The sequence below is a fragment of the Protopterus annectens genome, chromosome 1.part2, assembly GCF_019279795.1.
Source record: "Protopterus annectens isolate FY-2018-M chromosome 1.part2, PAN1.0, whole genome shotgun sequence".
Taxonomy (NCBI): Eukaryota; Metazoa; Chordata; order Ceratodontiformes; family Protopteridae; genus Protopterus; species Protopterus annectens.
This window is the reverse complement of record NC_056727.1, coordinates 414,717,093-414,736,602: the sequence shown is the minus strand read 5'-3', so window position 1 is coordinate 414,736,602 and position 19,510 is coordinate 414,717,093.

Genomic DNA, 19,510 nt, shown 5'->3' with positions numbered 1-19,510 from the left:
CAAGATCCAGTCCAATAACAATAAAAACCCCAAGCAATTCTGAAAATCGATAAACTCATTCCTCAATCCAGGATCCAAGAATAACCCCTGTCCTGACCCAAGCAAATCTGACTTTTTACTAGGCTCTGAATTTAACTCATGTTTCATAGAAACTATTTCTGACCTCACCAAGACTTTTCCCAACAATAACCCACCTGTCCCTCACTCTTCTCCATCTAACTCCCCTAATTATCCTCCCCTTATGTTCGAGCTCAAATCTGTCTCTACTAACCTTATAAAAATACTTCTGTCCAAACTTAAACCTTACTCTAATGCTCCTGACAATATTCCATCCTCCTTCCTAAAATGTGCTGCTGATGGTATAGCTCTCCCAATCAGCATCATAATTAGCAGATGTATGATGGAATCATACGTATCCAAACTCTGGTGCTCAGCTTATATTCTTCCTCTTCATAAAGGAGGCAAAAACACCAGCATCTCAAACTTCCACCCTATTGCTCTGCTCTCACCTATCTCCAAAATCTTAGAAAAAGTGCATCCATCTCCAACTTATGCCCTTCCTGACCCAAAACAATCTTCTCACACCTACCCAACATGGTTTCCACCCAGGCCATAGCACTATAACTGCTCTACTCTCTTTCCTTGAAACTGTCAATCAAGCCTGAGATTCAGGACTCTTGGTTTCTACTGTCTTGCTCGATCTGTTTAAAGCTTCGATACTGTTTCCCACAAACACCTTCTCTATCATCACTCAAACCTCCATCTCTCACCAAACATTTTATCCTGGTTCTCCAGCTACCTATCTGACAGATCTCAGGCAGTCAAATGGAAGAACTTCACCTCTTCCTTCTTACCTACCCCAACGGGCATACCACAGGGATCCATCCTTGGGCCTATGCTTTTTAAAATCTTCATTAATAACTTTCACACTGCTATTCCTGATGCCAAAATCATTCAATACGCAGACGATTCAACCTTAGTCTACTCTGCATCTAACCTCTCTGAATTGCTGACCAAAACCCAAACAGCTTTTTCTACAACCAAAAATTGGATGCACCAAAACCACCTCTCTCTCAATGCTAATAAATCAAAAATCCTACTATTCCCTCCCACAAAGACATACTCCTATGACAAAAATTATTTCAAAGTCCTTAGTCAAACCAACTCACCTATAGAAGTGGTTCCTTCCACTAAACTACTTGGCATTACTATTGAACAGCTCAAATTTGATATCCACATTCAACAAAATATTAAGAAAACGCACCAAAAGCTAGATATGCTGTATAGGAATAATCGCTTTCTCTCTAACTCTACTAGGCATACTCTGGCCACTACTTACCTTCTTCCATCTTTATTATATGGAGCCCCTCTATTAACTAACCTGTCCTCCTCTATCACCTCCAAACTAGAAAACTGCTACAATAAAATCTCTAAATTTGCCACCAGTTCCAAAACTTCTACCCATCATTGCCTTACCCTACAATCCCTAAATTGGCTTGAACTCACAAACTACTTAGGCTTTCTCCAACTCACCACTGCACACAGACTTGTATTTCACCCAACAAAATGTCTGGCTCTAACAAATATCCTTCCCCCTTAAAACCCCAACATAACTCTCAGGTCTGAACATCAAAACCTAGTTGCTATCCACAAACCCAAACACCCAGCTGGCCAACTACTCCTCTATGTCTCACTAGGCAAAAAATGGAACTCTCTTCCTTCCTCTCTAAGAACCATACCAAACTCAGAAAAATTCAAAACCCAGCTTTTCAAATACCTGTCCACAAAATGGAAATGTACCTGCCTTCACCCACCAAATCATTCCAAGTATATTGTCCCCAAGTAATTCTCTCTCTGGTTCCTAAGCTCTCTACACTCTCCCATAGCTAATTTCCTACGAGTGTTTCTTAGCTCTCATCATCTCTTATATCTACTTATCACACAACTCTACTTTGTAAATATTGTAAATAGCTTCCTACTTTAAAAGTGTGCATGTAAAGTGCATCCACATTTACTTAAATGTTAACTGTTTTTCACAATAAATACATAAGAGTGTTTGCTCTAATGAAACTGTATAACTCATAAAACCACCCACAACGATTTTTGTTGACTATGCGTGTCATTGAATGTACTTATTTGTAACTGTATTATATAATGTAAGTTCTACACTTTTGTTTCTTCATATTCTCAACTGTATAATGTATCTTGGAGCTTTTCTCCCCGGGCCTCCACTGAAAATGGGTAATTTTGGCCCAGTGGACTTCCCCGGTAATCAAACTGGAAATAAATAAATAGTGGATTTTGTGAAAAGGATGGACATGGCTGTGGTGAATACGTATTTTAAGAAGAGAGAGGAACATAGGGTGATGTACAAGAGTGGAGAAAGATGCATACAGGTGGATTATATCCCATGCAGGAGGGCCAGTCTGAAGGTGATTAGAGACTGAAAAGTGGTGACAGTGGAAAGTGTAGTTAGGTAGCATAGAATAGTGGTCTAAAGGATGACGTTGGTGATCGATAAGAGGAGGACAAGTGTGAGAGCAGTGCCAAGGATCAAATGGTGTAAGTTGAAAAAGAGTGATTGTGAGGTGGAGTTCAGGGAAGAGTTAAAACAGGCACTGGGGGGCAGTAAAGAGTTATCAAATAGCTGGGTAACTACAGCAGAGATGGTAAGGGAGACAGCTAGAAAGGTGCTTGGTGTGACATCTGGACAGAGGAAGGAGGACAAGGAGATATGTTGGTGGAATGAGGAAGTACAGGAGAGTATACAGAGGAAGAGGTTGGCAAAGAAGAAGTGGGATTGTCAGAGAGATGAAAAAAGTGGACAGGAGTATAAGGAGATGAGGAGCATGGCAAAGAGAGAGGTGGCAAAGGCTAAGGATAAGGCATATGGAGAGTTGTATGAAAGGTTGGGCACTAAAGAAGGAGAAAAGGACCTGTACTGATTGGCTAGACAGAGGGACCCAGCTGGGAAAGATGTGCAGCAGGTAAGGGAGATAAAGGATAGTGAGGGAAACGTACTCACAAGTGAGGAGAGTGTGTTGAGCAGATGGAAAGAGTACTTTGAGGGGCTGATGAATGAAGAGAATGAGAGAGAGAGAGAAGGTTGGATGATGTGGAGATAGTGAATCAGGAAGTGAAACAAATTAGCAAGGAGGAAGTACGGACAACTATGAAGAGGATGAAGAATGGAAAGGCTGTTGGTCCAGATGACATACCAGCGGAAGCATGGAGGTGCTTAGGAGAAATGGCAATGGAGCTTTTAACCAGATTGTTTAATGAAATCTTGGAAAGACAGAGGATGCCTGAGGAGTGGAGAAAAAGTGTTTTGGTACCGATTTTTAAGAATAATCGTGATGTGCAGAGCTGGAGTAACTACAGAAGGATAAAACTGATCAGTCACAGCTTGAAGTTATATGAAAGAGTAATGGAAGCTAGGTTAAGAAGGGAGGTGATGATTAGTGATCAGCAGTATGGTTTTATGCCAGGAAAGAGCACTACAGATGTGATGTTTGCTCTGAGAGTGTTGATGATGAAATATAGAGATGGTCAGAAAGAGTTGCATTGTACCTTTGTGGACTAGGAGAAAGCATATGATAGGGTGCCTAGAGAGGAATTGTGGTATTGTATGAGGAACTCAGAAGTGGCAGAGAAGTAGTTAAGAGGGGTACAGGATATGTACAAGGGTAATGTGACAGTGGTGAGGTCTGCAGTGGGAGTGACAGATGCATTTAAGATGGAGGTGGGATTACATCAAGGATCAGTTCTGAGCCCTTTCTTATTTGCAGTGGCGATGGACAGGTTGACAGATGAAATCAGACAGGAGGCACCATGGACTATGATGTTTGCAGATGACATTGTGATCTGTAGTGAGAGTAGGGTCCAGGTTGAGGAGACCCTGGAGAGGTGAAGATATGCTCTAGACAGGAGAGGAATGAAGGTCAGCAGGACTAAGAGAGAATATGTGTGTGTGAATGAGAGGGAGGATAGAGAATGGTGAGGATGCAGGGAGTAGAGTTGGTAAAGGTGGATGAGTTTAAGTACTTGGGATCAACACTTCGGAGTAATGGTGAATGTGGAAGAGAGGTGAAGAAGTGGGTACAGGCAGGGTGGAATGGGTGGAGAAGCATGTCAGGAGTGATTTGTGACAGACGGGTACCAGTAAGAGTGAAAGGGAAGGTCTACAAGAGGGTAGTGAGACCAGCTGTGTTATATGGGTTGGAGATGGTGGCACTGACACAAAGGCAGGAGTCAGAGCTGGATGTGGCAGAGTTAAAGATGTTAAGATTTGCACTGGGTGTGACAAGGATGGACAGGATTAGGAATCAGTATATTAGAGAGTCAGCTCAGGTTGGACGGTTTGGAGACAAAAGTCAGAGAAGCGAGATTGCATTGGTTTGGACATGTGCTGAGGAGGGATGCTGGGTATATTGGGAAAAGGATGCTAAGAATGGAGCTGCCAGGTAAGAGGAAAAGAGGAAGGCCTAAGATAAGGTTTATGGATGTGGTGAGAGAGGACATGCAGATGGTTGGTGTGACAGAGCAATATGCAGAGGACAGGAAGTAATGGAAACAGATGATCTGCTGTGGCGACCCCTAACGGGAACAGCCAAAAGAGAAGAAGAAATAGCTTGTGCCATCACAGAGAAATGACTGATGAGTAGATCAGATCATGGTTTTGGTGGTAAATATCTATTAGATACATGTATAGTATATGAACAAGAATATGGCTGATTTTTGCTAAGCTAGTATTACTTGTTCTAAACAGTGATAGCTAAGGCAATATTGAGGTGAAGTACAAGGAGGAGGGAATATGATGAAACTGTAGATAAAAACAGGAGCAATAGTGATCTTCAGATAGGCAGAGAAAAATTGGAATTCCATTTACAGAATGGATAGTTTGGATGTTATAATTTAGTAAGGGAAGAAATATTTTGGTTGTAAGAACAAGGAAGGACAGAATGATCAGCCTGGATTAGTGCAATAGCAAAGCCATTTTTTGGTTAGGTGTCCCTTAAGCAGTAGTGCAGTAGTTTAAATTTGGATGTCTTTTATATATATATATATATATATATATATATATATATATATATATATAGATACATTTATACATACATACATACATTTATACATACATACATTTAATGTATATTATATATATATATATATATATATATAGAGAGAGAGAGAGATACACACATACACACAGATGTAGCATGTACATCACATGTTTAATACTTTATGTGGAATGCAGTACAATGTGAATACATTTACAGAGAAATATGCAATAGATATTCTTATAAGTAGTTACACATGTGCTGACATATGGGTGTGCATGTATACGCGCATGTGTACATCAAACACATATACAGATACACACAGATATATACACACAGAGGAAGGGAGTGTGAATGCACGTATTATATAGTTGCCATCATCCTAATAAACCTTTTTCCTACTTTCTACATGTCCCAAATCTTTTTCACCATACTAGTTATTGGGATCCACTGTAATGGTTACTCCATTCCAAAATGTGTAGATTTAATATGTTTTCATACTATCTTAGGACAGCAAAAGTTATGTAAATATAATTATCCCTCTGCCCTTTTCTTTTGTGAATCCATGACATTCACTTGCTGATTTTTAGTCATTTGGCAAACAGTAATATCCTACAGCCCTGTGAACTGTGCAATATGCACACAATTTGTTATATGTTCTTCTTTTCCCGGTTAGGGGTTGCCACAGTGGAACTGTGGTCTGCTAATGATTGGCAGTAGATTTTTTACGGGTGCCAAGGTGTCAGCTTGATGCCCAACCTTCAACAAAGCCACGCCCATTCTACGCATGTCTTTCGAACGTGGGGAGGACATGCAGACCCCACACAGAAGGTGCTCCAGCAGAGAATCGAATGAGGGAACCTCTTGCTGTGAGGCAACAATGCTACCGTTGCACCACTGCGGCTTTACACAATTTGTTATAATGAAGTTAATACAGCATAGTTAAACATTCTAGTTTGTTTGTGTCTTTTGGCTTTTCCCGGTTAGGGGTCGCCACAGTGGAACTCCGGTCCACTAATAATTGGTAGTGGATTTTTAAGTACGGGGTTACCAGCCCTGACGCACAACCTTCAACGAAGGCACGCCCCATTCACATATGCCTCCACACAGAAGATGCTCTAGCTGAGAATCGAACGGGACAATGTCTTGCTATGAGGCGACAATGCTACCGCAGCACCACCACCGCAGTATATAGTTAAACATTCTAGTAAATATTGTTTAACATTTTACTCACTCCCTGTCACACCTTGGCTATGTCATGTATATGCAATCTTTGTCAAATATCTATGGCAGTATTTTTTTCCTTTGTATTGATAAATGCATTTACTACTTGTTATTGACTTAGCAATTGTAGCTTGGGTCTTGGCTGCTACCAGCTCACTTTTCTGGTTAACAAAGTATAAAAAAATGCAAAATAGAAATAAGGGGGGTGAGCATGACAGAAATAATTAGCACATGGGATCCGGACACATGCTCGACTAGCATATGTCCGAATCACAAAACATCGAACACACATACACGAAAGGGCTTAACATCGACAAGTGCTTCCGTGTATGTTTGCCTGTTTCGTAGATCAGACTACAGTGCGGGTAAGAGAAAATTCCCTTTTCCCCACTGTAGTACGATCTCAGAGTAAGAATAATGAAGTAGGGGGGGTGGGGGGTGCAGGGGGGGCAAAGCCCCCCTGCAGAAATGTAGATTTTTTTTTTAATTACACATACATGGAAGCACTTTTTGATGTTAAGCGCTTTCGTGTATGTGTGTTCAATGTTTTGTGATTCGGACATATGCTAGTTGAGCATGTGTCCTAGACCCTTAGCACATATATCACATTTGCACTCCCCTTTCTTACACTTCAACTTTAGGTCCCAATCACATCCTTTATTACCATGTCCATTTTTAACTATGGTACTGTCATTGGCACTAATTATCACTATATCAGTATTGCTGGATTTATGTCAGAAATGCTTCTTATACACTTCCACCACATTTGCCTGTGGGCTACGAGTGCAATTTAAACATTTTGCTTCTTCAGCATTACTTATTCATTATAGCACAATTTAGTTTAACAATTGTCCTGTTTCACTTTCCCTCATTCTGTACTGTTTCTCTGTAGATGCCATTAATATGTCTGAGCTACAGCTCATGCTTGTATCTGACCATTACCTATATGTGAAACGTTTTGTTTATACTATGTACCTGTGCTTCCAACCACCTCTCCATGACCGCAAACTCTATTTCTGGTCATGAAAAGGTGCTGCAAATGTGTGTGCATGTGTGTGTGTGTGTGTGTGTGTGTGTGTGTGTGTGTGTGTGTGTGTGTGTGTGCGTGTGTGTGTGCGTGTGCGCGTGTGTGTGTGTGTGTCCAAAGAGCAGCATGCATATTGGATTAAGAGCAGCATGCATATTGGATTACAGCTGCTGTTCATCACACTAACATGCTTACATTGTGTAGACGTAGAGTGGCACCTATACAGTTACTATTGAATCCCAGGGATTATGTTTCAGTACATCTTGGCAGCTTTGGTATAATACATGGCAACTGCACATGTTTTAGTCAGCAGAGAGAGTTCAAATGATAAATGATCCCTTTATAATGTTAAATAATGTAATTCACACTCTGAGTCATAAAAACCGTGATGAGGTAACTACAGGATGAGCAGAGATTATTAATACCTTTATCAAATGCATGCAGTTATGCAAACTGACTGAATATTATTCTCCATTACTTCCATTATATTCAGTCAATTATGATGGGAAATTATAACCTGTTTTCATTTAATGGAGAAATTAATTCATTGTTATGGCACATTTATAATACACAATTTTTCATATGAAACCTGTAGTTAATACCCTAGCTTCACAGGTTACTGTGAAATAGCTAAGGCTATTAAAGCATGAGTGAAGTATTATTGCTTTGGTGACCTGTGATAGAAAAATTAGTGCCAAAGTACTGAAAAAGTATATGCCTCATCTAAGCAAGTGTTTGTAAAGAAATCATTACATTTTGTCATAAACAAATGTAGATGCAGTTACTGGAATATGTGTATTCATTACTGACTTTTAAACCTTCGTTATCAAATGAGTCACTTACAAAATGAGTACTATATAACATATATATCAATATATATATATATATATATATATATATATATATATATATATATATATATATATATATATATACATATACAGTTATAGTTTTTTATATATATATATATATATATATATATATATATATATATATATATATATATATATGACAAAAGTAGGAAAGCAGCCCACCACGTCCAGAGTAGCAAAGTATACGACACCAGTAAAATGGAAGATTTTCTTTATTGGAATATGCGCTTTCAGATCCCCTGATCCTTCATCAGGTCCATATAAAACAAGTCAGTTAAAAAAAACCTTTAAATACTGAAAAATACCCAATCAATTCAGTGACACACCCTCTCTAACAAAATTTCACACACGCCTCCTAAGCCTTGTCCCTTTCAGAGCAGGTTTAATTGCTAAGTAGGCATTTAGGCCTGGAGATTTGTATGCCTGCAGCCTGCCTATCCAGCACATTTCTGCTTTCTCTACTAAATTGTTAACATCTCCCCCTCTCTTGTTGTTCCCTATACTCTGTATTACCCTACAATAAAAAGAATGTCCTTTGTTCTCTTTAATATGCTTAAAAAGTTTTTTTTTTACATCCTGCTGCCTAATGCCACTCAAATGTTTGGACACCCTCTCCTTTAGCTGTCTCATGGGTTTTCTGAAATTAAAGGAGTCACAGAGGCCACAAGTAGCCATATACACTATGTTCCTACTGGCACAATCTGCATACCCATCAAAATAATATTCTTTCTTCTGTTAGGTATGTAAAAATACATTTCCTTTATAAATAAATTTATAACAAGCACATCTGCGAGATCACAAAGAACCTGCTTAAGAATATGGTTGTTTCTAAAGGCAAAGTGAGGTATCTCCCATACAATCCCTTTCCTTTCCTCATCTGACATCAGAATCTTCTAGTTGTTCCTAATCACATTACAAATCCCCTTAATGTCACTGGAGTGTGTAAGGACCATTCTAAGATCCATTCTAAGATCCATACCATTCTCTCTGTGTGAAAACTCTTCCATATGATTCCCCCTATATAAATATGGTTTCCCTCTGTCCTCTCTTAAATCCTGTACTTGTCTCTGTGCAGGGGTCACTTCACCTTGTTTGTACCCTCTCCTCAAAAAATTGTTTCCCATGGTTTCAGCCACTTTAATAAACTCTTCCCCTTGGGTGTGAAGTCTAGATGCTCTAAGGAATTGTCCCCTTAGGACATTCCTATGAAGATGCCCAGGGTGCATACTATATCTATGCAGAATACTATTCTTCCAACACTCCTTCTGACAGAGGGCAGTGTGTATTTCCCCAGATGCAGTGTCCTGTTTTAACCTAATGTCGAGAAAATTAATGCTTGCAGTACCATGTTGCATTGTGAAACATAAAAAATCAGTGGTAGTTTCTAAATATGCAACAAAAGCATGCAACTGTTCAATACTCCCTCCCCATAAAATAAAGACATCGTTCATAAACTTTTTATAGAAATGAATACATCTATGAAATGGTTTATTGCCAAACATGTAGCAGTCTTCCCATTGTGCCAACACCATGTTGGCATAGGTGTTGGCACATGGTGTGCCCATGGCCACACCACATTTCAACAAGTATGAATCATCTTCAGACAAGAAGATATTGTTCTCAAGGATGGATTTCATCAGGGTGCATAGCAATTCTATCTTTCTACGATCATACTCACTTTTATTAATAAGAAACATTTCCAGTGCTTCTAAGCCAAAATTATTCGGTATTACAGTGAATAGATATTTTATATCCATTGTCACCGTAGTCAGACAACCAGCATGGTTTACTGTCCCTTTTATACAGCCCTAAATCTCTAAGGAAATGTTGGGAATCCTTCAGTATAGCTGGTGCTAACCCAAGTAAGCCCTTTAGGTTGCTCTCAACATATATAGATACTGGTTCTGCTGTCCAGCCAGCTCCAGCTACCATGTACTCTTTTAGTAATTTGTATTTGTTTACAAAACAGTGGGGTTTGGCTGTACTGGCCTGAATGTAAACATAAGTAAAAAAGTCATAGGCATTCAGAAGCCATGCGGCTGAAACACTTGATGTTCTTAAAGGGTCATTTGCATATATCTCATGGATCTCCATTTCAAGAGGTTTAAGGTATCACACATTAAAAACTCTTGCTTGCTTGTTTGTATATGTGTATGTATATATATTTATATATATATATATATATATATATATATATATATATATATATATATATATATATCAGTATAAGGTTTTCGATTCTTGGAGTATTTCCTCTACTTTGATGCATTGGTCTTAACTCCTTTGTTCAAGAGCCAGGGCCAAAGTGAAAAATAATGACAGACTAAGGCCTCAAATTAGAAACTATTTTGAATATTACTTTACTCATAAAGCATGTAGCTCAACAGATCAACATAAGAAATATGAAACTCAAAACATCAGTCGTTATTCACTGACTGTAACCCTGAGTGCTTTACCAGAAAATTTAAAAAAAAAACACAGAAAGGGTAAAAATAATAAGTGAAATCATGAAAAATCAGGGAAATTTGAGAACTATGCTCTGAGCTGCAATGATTTTGGAGATAGTACATTTAAGCTTTAGTTATAATAGTGTTGCCTCCTGCATCAATGTGACAACAGGGAAAAAAAGCAAAAATGCTTTAAATGTATTATAGCAAGTTTTGACATTTGTTACATTTTCTTTGAAGACAAACTTTACTTCTTTAACATTATAGGACAGATAATTACTGGAAGCATACATCTGACGGGAGCCCTGTGACAGATATCATGGCAGAATTAGCAAAGATTAGTGCCATGTTATACATGCTGGGATCAGTAAAGTTAGTAAAATAATCTTCATTAAGCATGATTTGCATTTTGAGCAAAAAATCATGGAATAATTCTGAAAAGACATGTTTGCTACACTTGTTTGTCATCACAAGCTGACACTTTTGTTGTCACACGTAAGGTGATATCCTAACTTATTTTCTTTCTCTGCATGAAGTGGCTCATTTTTATATTACTGTACTTTACCACCACAAAATGATCCTTTTTTCGTCAGCTAACTTGCTCATAATAAAGCATCACGCTACCAACTAGCTATCAACTGCTAGCTTCTCTATCTGTTCTACAATCTTCTGATTTAAATGTTTATGTCTACATCATCTTTTGCTGAAGTAAAATGTTTCTGGCAGAGCTGATCTATCACTTGTTCAAAGCACAGTTATACTAGAAGGAAACTAATGTTTCATCAGCCAGGCTCAATACTAATCCAATTTAAGATAGTTGCTCTGTGGTCCATGTCTTTTCCTGAGAGTGAAGACACATTTTATGTTTGAGATCTTAGCTGAAAGCCTCTGATGTTTGGAGAAAGTCAGTTCAAAGTCATTTGATGTTAGCAGAAGATTAGAAAAACAATGCTGTGCATGTTGATGTTTTTAGAAACACACCTTTGTGACGGCATTTTAGCTTTTTAGGCAGAGAATAGAGAACAGACATCATTCTGGTGTCATCGGTGAATAAAGGACAGAAGAGATTACTATGGTTTGGGTTTATAGTGTACTGACAGATGGCAAGATATTCCTATCAGACTAAATGTTTTTCTGAAGCTGAGTCAGTTTAGTTAATATATGTTTCCTTAAAGCAAGTCTTTGCACCTTCGTAATACAGGAGCTACACCTTTGCTTCTGTTTCAGTCAGTTTTCGGTTTTGGTTTTCAAATGACTTGATGGTCTGTGTCATTGCTTAATGGTTTGTACACATAGAGAATTCAGCATTATATGGTATATACAATAGTAATCATTCAATGTACATTATAACTACGCAAATCTGAAGTATTCATATTTATTCCAAAATCTTTATTTTATATTTCAAGTTTATAACAACAGTATCAGAAAATATTCCTGTATCATCAACAGGTTATGCATTCTCTATTCATGTTTTTATTCTCACAAAAAAAATTAAGCCCTCCATATTTTCTCACTTAGCTACAGTCAATAAGTAAAAAGCACATATGCACACACACTACACAGTAAACTCCCAAACCAAACCTGCAAAAAACAAAATTAATTAATTAATTAATTAATTAATTAATTAATTAAATTAAAAAGAGAGAAGACAGTAAAACAAAACATGGACCAACATGGATCACAGCCATGATAATTTTAATAATGTATTTAAAACCTACATAATTTTCTAAAACCGTATTCAGTAAACAACTTAATTACCACAGTCCATTAAAATCAATTGAAAATGATAATTGACACCTAAAAAATGTCTAATTAAGAAAGGGAATACACTAGGATCTGTCTTGTCTAAAAAAACTGAAATATTTTGATATTTTTTATGGTAGGATTAAAAAATTCAGTTGGGACCTGTGGCATCACCACTCACCATAAAACTAATTCCTGAAGTCTGAACTGCAATCTATCTATTTCTTACCCACTGGAGCCCTGCATGTTCCATGTACAGTTTCAAAATCCATTTCACTTGATTTTATGTTGAGGAAACAGAAGACTGTATATAGTCTAAGTTTTCATATATGTCTTCAGTGCCCATCTACAAGAAACAGGTTTTCATGGAAGTAAACAGTAACACTACCTACATTAACAGATCATTGAAAGATGACTGTTATATAGATAACAAAAGTGATTCTGTTATTTAGATAACAAATGTAATTCTGGTGTTTAGGACAATACTTGTATTATATTGCTATAGTAGAAACTAAAACAACATGTACACCTACATCACCAAGGTCTTACTGCAATTAGATAAGGGTCTCATTTATATGCTAATGGCAAAATAGCAACAAAATAAATGTAGACATTCCACAGAAACATTCATCAGTTGCGTATCTTCATCTTAGACATTGGTTAAATGCTGATTAGAGATCATAAGGAAATGCAGTGACTAGAAAATATGTTAAAATGTTCTCATGCTCAGGAAGCTCACCTCACTTTACAGGAAATATAAGTTAATGGTCAGTGGTCTCTCTCTGCGTCCCCTCAATTTACAATAACTCATTATATGAAATGTTAGATAAGACTTTCCCTGTGTGTGCAGGGTATCAAACTTCTGACACAAATTTGATTTCTTCCTTTCTTTCTCTTTTTTTTTATTCCACTCCCACTTTTTTCTAAGTCCCTTGCAATTATATTTCAAGAGTACTAAAGCAGCATGCTAATTTCTGACTATGGATGTTATTTCTAATGAATTATACATCATTTGCCATAATGTTGCCACTTTAGACCTCTATGGTCCGAGGTTCAGTCCTTATTTTTAGTTCCTTTTTTTTTTGTTGAGTTTGTTCAATTTCTTTGGTTGTCCTTGATCCATAGACACTCACATCTATTCCCACCATCCAAAAATATAATGGCTAATTGGCAACTCAAAAACTGTATATGTAGATTGATATGCCAGTACCCTTGTAGGTCAGGTTTGTCTGTAAATGGTCTCCAAACAACAAACTAACCAGTTACCAAATAAGTAAATTACAAATAAATAGTAATATCAAAATTCTATCCCTTGGCCTTAACAGATTACAGAGTAAAGCTGCCAAAGAGCATAATTCGTTACTTATTTATGGCGTTTTGTTAACCAGGGTAGAAGGCTGATCCGAATGGACTGTTTACAGTCTCAGCCCAGGTAAATAAAAAGAGAAAAAAAGACATAAACCTGACAATCAAAGAACATTTGTAAATACATAGAAAAGAGTGAGTTAAGAATTGAGAGTGTAAGTGCACAGAAAGTAATAAACATAGTAAGACAGTATAAATGAATTGTTTAATAATGTGCATAAAAAATAATGTGGAGATGGCAACATATAAGAGAAAGATTAGTAAAAACGGAGGGCAAAAGTAGAGGAAGCAGAACTGAAGTGCAGAGTTATATGCAGTATGTACAAGTATGGTCAGTCCAATGAAGAAATAGGAATTATCAGCTTTTATTTAAATAAATGGAGGTAGAAATTAAGAGGAGGAAAACAATAGGTTTCAAGTGATTTTACTTATTATGTCTAATTTGCAGGATGAAAACAAATTGTAAAAAGGCATCTCTAAATGATAATTGAAGAAGTGAACATATTCCAAATATATGGACAGGGTTAGAGTTTTAAATGTGAAAGTCATTCTTAATGCAAAACAGAAAACTGTGAGCAGTTTCTTTATCTATGCATGAATGACTGTTCAATACAATTAAGAGGACAAACAAACAAAGATTGAGGGCATGATTGACTGAGCCACTACATATTCCATGCAGATTGACAGGTTCACAAGAAGTAGCATTTATTTTTTCTTCCAGCTTTCATGTCTACTACAGCAGTGATGGAGGACAGAATCTGTATATCAGCTTTAAACAAACAGAAACTGAGCTGCAAACCTTACACTCCTGTGTGTGAAGTAGCCAGCCACTATCAGCAGAAGTGATAACATAAAAACAATTCCTTTTATGTGCAAGTCTGGTTCAGTTCCCAGAGACTTGTTTTTTAAGTCTGTGGCTTCTAAGGCACACATTAGTGTACCAAAAATTAAAATTACTTGCAGGTTTTATTCAGTGAAATATAAAGCATTTCAAAATTTTTACTTGTATATCTGTGTCATTATCTACGTGTGTGTGTGTGCGTGTGTGTGCGCACGCGTGTATGTTCACTACAAGCCTGAACTGAAAGTACTCAATTCAGAAGTGCTATTTGTAAAAATATTAACATTTCACATTACTTATGTTATCTTTATTTTAAATAAAATTTTAGACAAAGTTTTTGCAGGGGTGACAAGCCCTTACATTTCACTCCCAAGTGATGTTGTTTCATGTTTCATTTGAAAATGAGCATGCCACTTACTTCCCAGGTCATGCAGAATTTAAACGAGAACAACAAAGGTGAATGGGTAGTGGGGATGCAGCCCATGGTGAGGGTGTACCTGTAGCACTGCATAAAACCTTTCAATGCTGGCAAAAATTTTAAAATGAACAATTAAATCAAACTGCTGAATTTATTCTTAACAGTTGTGGTTCAGCAGCTATGGAACGGGAGATTCATTTTTCACTGTTACTGTTGTTGATATTGCAAGACTTCCTTTTAGTAGCAAACCATACTTGGTTAGAAATTTTTAGTATTGTTAAAAAAAACAGCTGATGACTGACTATGTTTTTAACCTTTATCTAATACTTTGCCACTTTTTTCTTTGTACAGAGTAGAAAACTAGCCCTAAACGCCAGTTAATTTCTGTGTCCTTGCCTTACTTTTGTTAACGTTTACACATTGTGCTGTATCCCTACATTATATCACTCTCTTCTTCTACTCCTCTCCTTTCTCTAACTACCCCATCCTATTGTCCTTTATACTTTTTTTTACTTTGTTATTATTACTGTTTTTGATTCATTGTTGTCTTCACTTAACATTTTATTTGTATTCATAACACTTCTTGTTAACTTGCTTGCCTGCTGTCATTTGTATTTGTCTAGGTTGAGACTGAAATAAGTCATTTTGTATCAGTGCTCTACCTCGATTACCAGACTGACTGAATTAATGAATAAATAAATAAATACATACACAAATCACATTCTTCACCTGTCTGCCTACTCAGAACCTGTTCACAACCCAGATTTTTGTTTACTGCCCCGCATTCAGTACTACAACCTTCTCAATTAAAGGTAGAAATAACACCTAACAAAGACAAACTGGCTTCTTTTACACTGTCCTTTAAGAATGGATGAACCCATTTGCAGAAAGTGACTGTTGTTTATGACGTTCCACTATAGTTTCAGAACAGTTCTATCACTAATGGTAACATGTTCAAAATAAAGATATTTCCCCAATCTGCCATTTCCTATGATGGTTCACCTCATCATTCAGTAAGATGCTAGCATGCAGTTCTGCCCTTGATTTTAATAGCTCTGACGCAGTGGTTTTATGTTATCCTCTTGGGATCAAGACTGGAATCCTGAAAATGCCTAAACATTATACTTTTTACTATTCTGATGGCATAGAGGGATAAAGCCTTTGCTATTGTCTCATCTACATAGGATCAGTGATTTGTGTGTCTGACAGAGCTGCTAGGAAAAATGGGCATGTCCATTCTTGTGGGAGTAAGAAATGATGAATGGGCATATATCTCACAGACCTGAGTAGAAGACTGGACTCAAGGGGCCAGGCTTGTGAGAAAGCAAGTAGACACAGCTGTTCTATGTACTGGTACAACCAAGTCCTCCTCTACAATGCTTCATTGTCTGGCTAGCCTAGAATTTAGTAATGTCAGCTAACTGGGTGAGAACCTTGGAAAATGTCTTGGCATATAGATCAGCATGTATGAAATATAGGTTAACATGTATGACATTACCAGCTCTAGTTCCACTCCATGTTCACTTCCAAAATCATCAGTGCCCTCTGCTGGGAGGGAGATTATACTTGTCATAAGCTGGATTTCTGAGTCCCTCTTCCTCATAGTATAAAGAGGAAGTTGTAGCTAGGTGAGAGGCAGAGAGAGAGTCAAATAGGTAATGGTCATATCTGAGGGTTAAAAAATAAATATAATACTTTAGACCAGTGTCTTTTCCATCCCCTTCTCTGAAAAATGAACTAGATCAAATTAACTATTAATACAGATATATGAATGTAAATGGCATATCTGTATATTTACTCACTTACTCATACCCCCCCCCCCACACACACACACACACACACACACAAAATTCATTGCATTTATTACAGTGTTAATTATTCCATGGATCTATGATGTTTTTTCAAGGGGGTGGGGTAGTTGACCTCTGAAAAGGTTTTATGACACCTAAATCAAACATTTGTTGTTATACGCAATAAAAAACTTATACAACAATAGGGCTGCCTATCACAGATATCACAAAGCAGACACATTCTGTAAAGGCCCATGAACACCAATAGCAAAAAGAACAGAGACAGAGTAAGATGGCACGCAGTTTATTAAATGCATTGTATATGGAAGGGCTAAGAGGAAAGCCTTAATGCATATCATCACAGCACCATATTAATATCCATTGTGTCCGCAGGTAAAAACTCAAAGAAATTCTATAAATTGGTCATTAAATCATCATCTTGTTTAGTACCAGCTTTACTTTGCCAAGCAAATGTGTCAGAGTTGCTGTTTACACATACCATAATAATGATGTACATTTGTATGTGTAAGCATGCTGTAATTAGTCTCCACATTATCATAAGGCATGATTGAGAAAATAGATAGAGCAAATAAAAAAAAAAACACATAGCTGTTTGGGATGTTTTTCTTAAGACAGTCTTTAAAGAGGCCCCTGACTGGCTGTTAAATCACGAATAAGCTTAATACAGTTCTCAGCCTGTCACCTTTCTCCTCAGGGCAATCAGACGGAGAGCACTTAGCGACAGAAGCCTGATTGACTGCCACTTCATTCACTTTCTCTGCACTTTGTCCTCCATCACATTTCTTAATCCATTCCACACTTTAAAAATAGAGCACTCTGCCTGTGATCGAGGTCTTCTGCAATCCATGCGAACAGAGGTGAGACAGCAGCTGACGCAGAGAAGGTGCAAGTCAGTGAGCCCTGCAATCAGAGAATCGCCTGCAGCTTGTTACAGATTCTGTACACAAATGCATGAAGCAGCACATTGAGGTGAATTATCATCTCAGTATACATACTGAATTTTCCACCTAATGTTTTTGTGAACAGTGTTTATGTTTAAAAAACAGGTGTTACCACAATGATGCCTTTATTAGAGTATCATGTCAAGCTAAAAACACAGTACTATATATGCAAACTATTTTTAAAGTGCTTTCATATAAGGAGTCTGCATGGTCAAAATCAGATGGTATATTATACTGTAGAAATGGACATATATATCTTGGACAAATATATAAATAGAACTTTATTTTAAGCATATTAAGCCAAGATACACCCATTAACATTGTGTCTTTACACTCTTGGATTTCAGTAAATAATGCTGAATTATATTTGCTGCTAACAGCTGCAGTTTGTTCCTGTATTGCGGAACAGTATGATGCGTTGTTACTGAGATGTCTGTCTGCATTAGTCGTATATGATTGCCTTATACTATATTGATTCTTAATTTATGCTACTTTCCCGGCCATCACTGAATTAAATGTCACATCTGTTCAATGAGATTTCTGGTTAAAAACAATAATTATTTAATTTTCATGCATAATAACTTACACAGGATATGTTACTAACAAAAAAGAGCTGCCACGGAGTACCTATAAGTACCCAAAACACCTCTACATCCAGTAAAATGTTCCTTTAATCAAGTATTAGGGAGTGGACTGCTCCACTACACAAACCGAGTGTTATCAAGGAATGGTTAGAACCATATACTTTGTTCCCATAAATGAGAACCGCCAGAAGCGGGTTGCAATATAGTTGCTAAACGTGCCGGCTGAATACTACAGCAAAGCAAACAATGTCCAGCCGATAAAGAGAACTGACATTCAATAAAAAAGAATTGCAAGGTAAATGTAATTCATCCAACAAAAATGTTCCTTTCTTCAAATTCTAGGGAGCGGACTGCTCCACTACGTGAACCAAATAATTCCACAGAGCATTTAAAACCGAATGCTTTATTTTCTTCTAAAAGCAGATAAAATGCCAGATGCAAGTTAATATAGCTACTAGGTGTTCCAACTGAACAAACTGCTACAAAAACTATGTTCAGCCAGAATTGAATACTGACATACAATACATTCAAAACTGCAAGGTAAATCTGGTTTCATGCATGACATGGATGGATGCATTGTAGAATGCACTGGAAACCACTTAAACTGCACAAAATGTATTACATTATGACAAAAACTCAACACAGCAGCACAAGCCTGTAGTTCCCTAAGAACCGGAGATGCTCAAGGGACAGATAAAAACATATTGAATGACCATATGGCTACACAAGTTTTCCTTTAGAAATACAGTGCTGGATGCTCAAAAATATCAAATGCTTAATGCTTGGTGATGTCACCAGATTATCTAAAGATTACTTCATAAAATGCACAGTCTAATTAGCAGGTGTCATCCTATTCCTCAACAGTTCTAGCTGTAGTATGAGAGCAGAAATACTGCTTTTACTCAGCATATAACACAATAGATGTCTGCATACCTTCCGTTGTTAAAGTTACAGATTTTCAGTAATTAAATCTGATCTAAAAACAAGCATGTATAGGTAGGATTCAAAAGGCTACTTCAAAGTATTGCACATTTCACCACTATAAATGCTGTTTACAAATGCAGATTTGCATGGAAATGACAACAAGAAGCCCAAAGAGTGTGACAATCTGGCCAATTTCTGTTTGCAAATAAAACTAGCAAATACAAATACTTGAAGCTAACGGCAACTCATTTGCGTC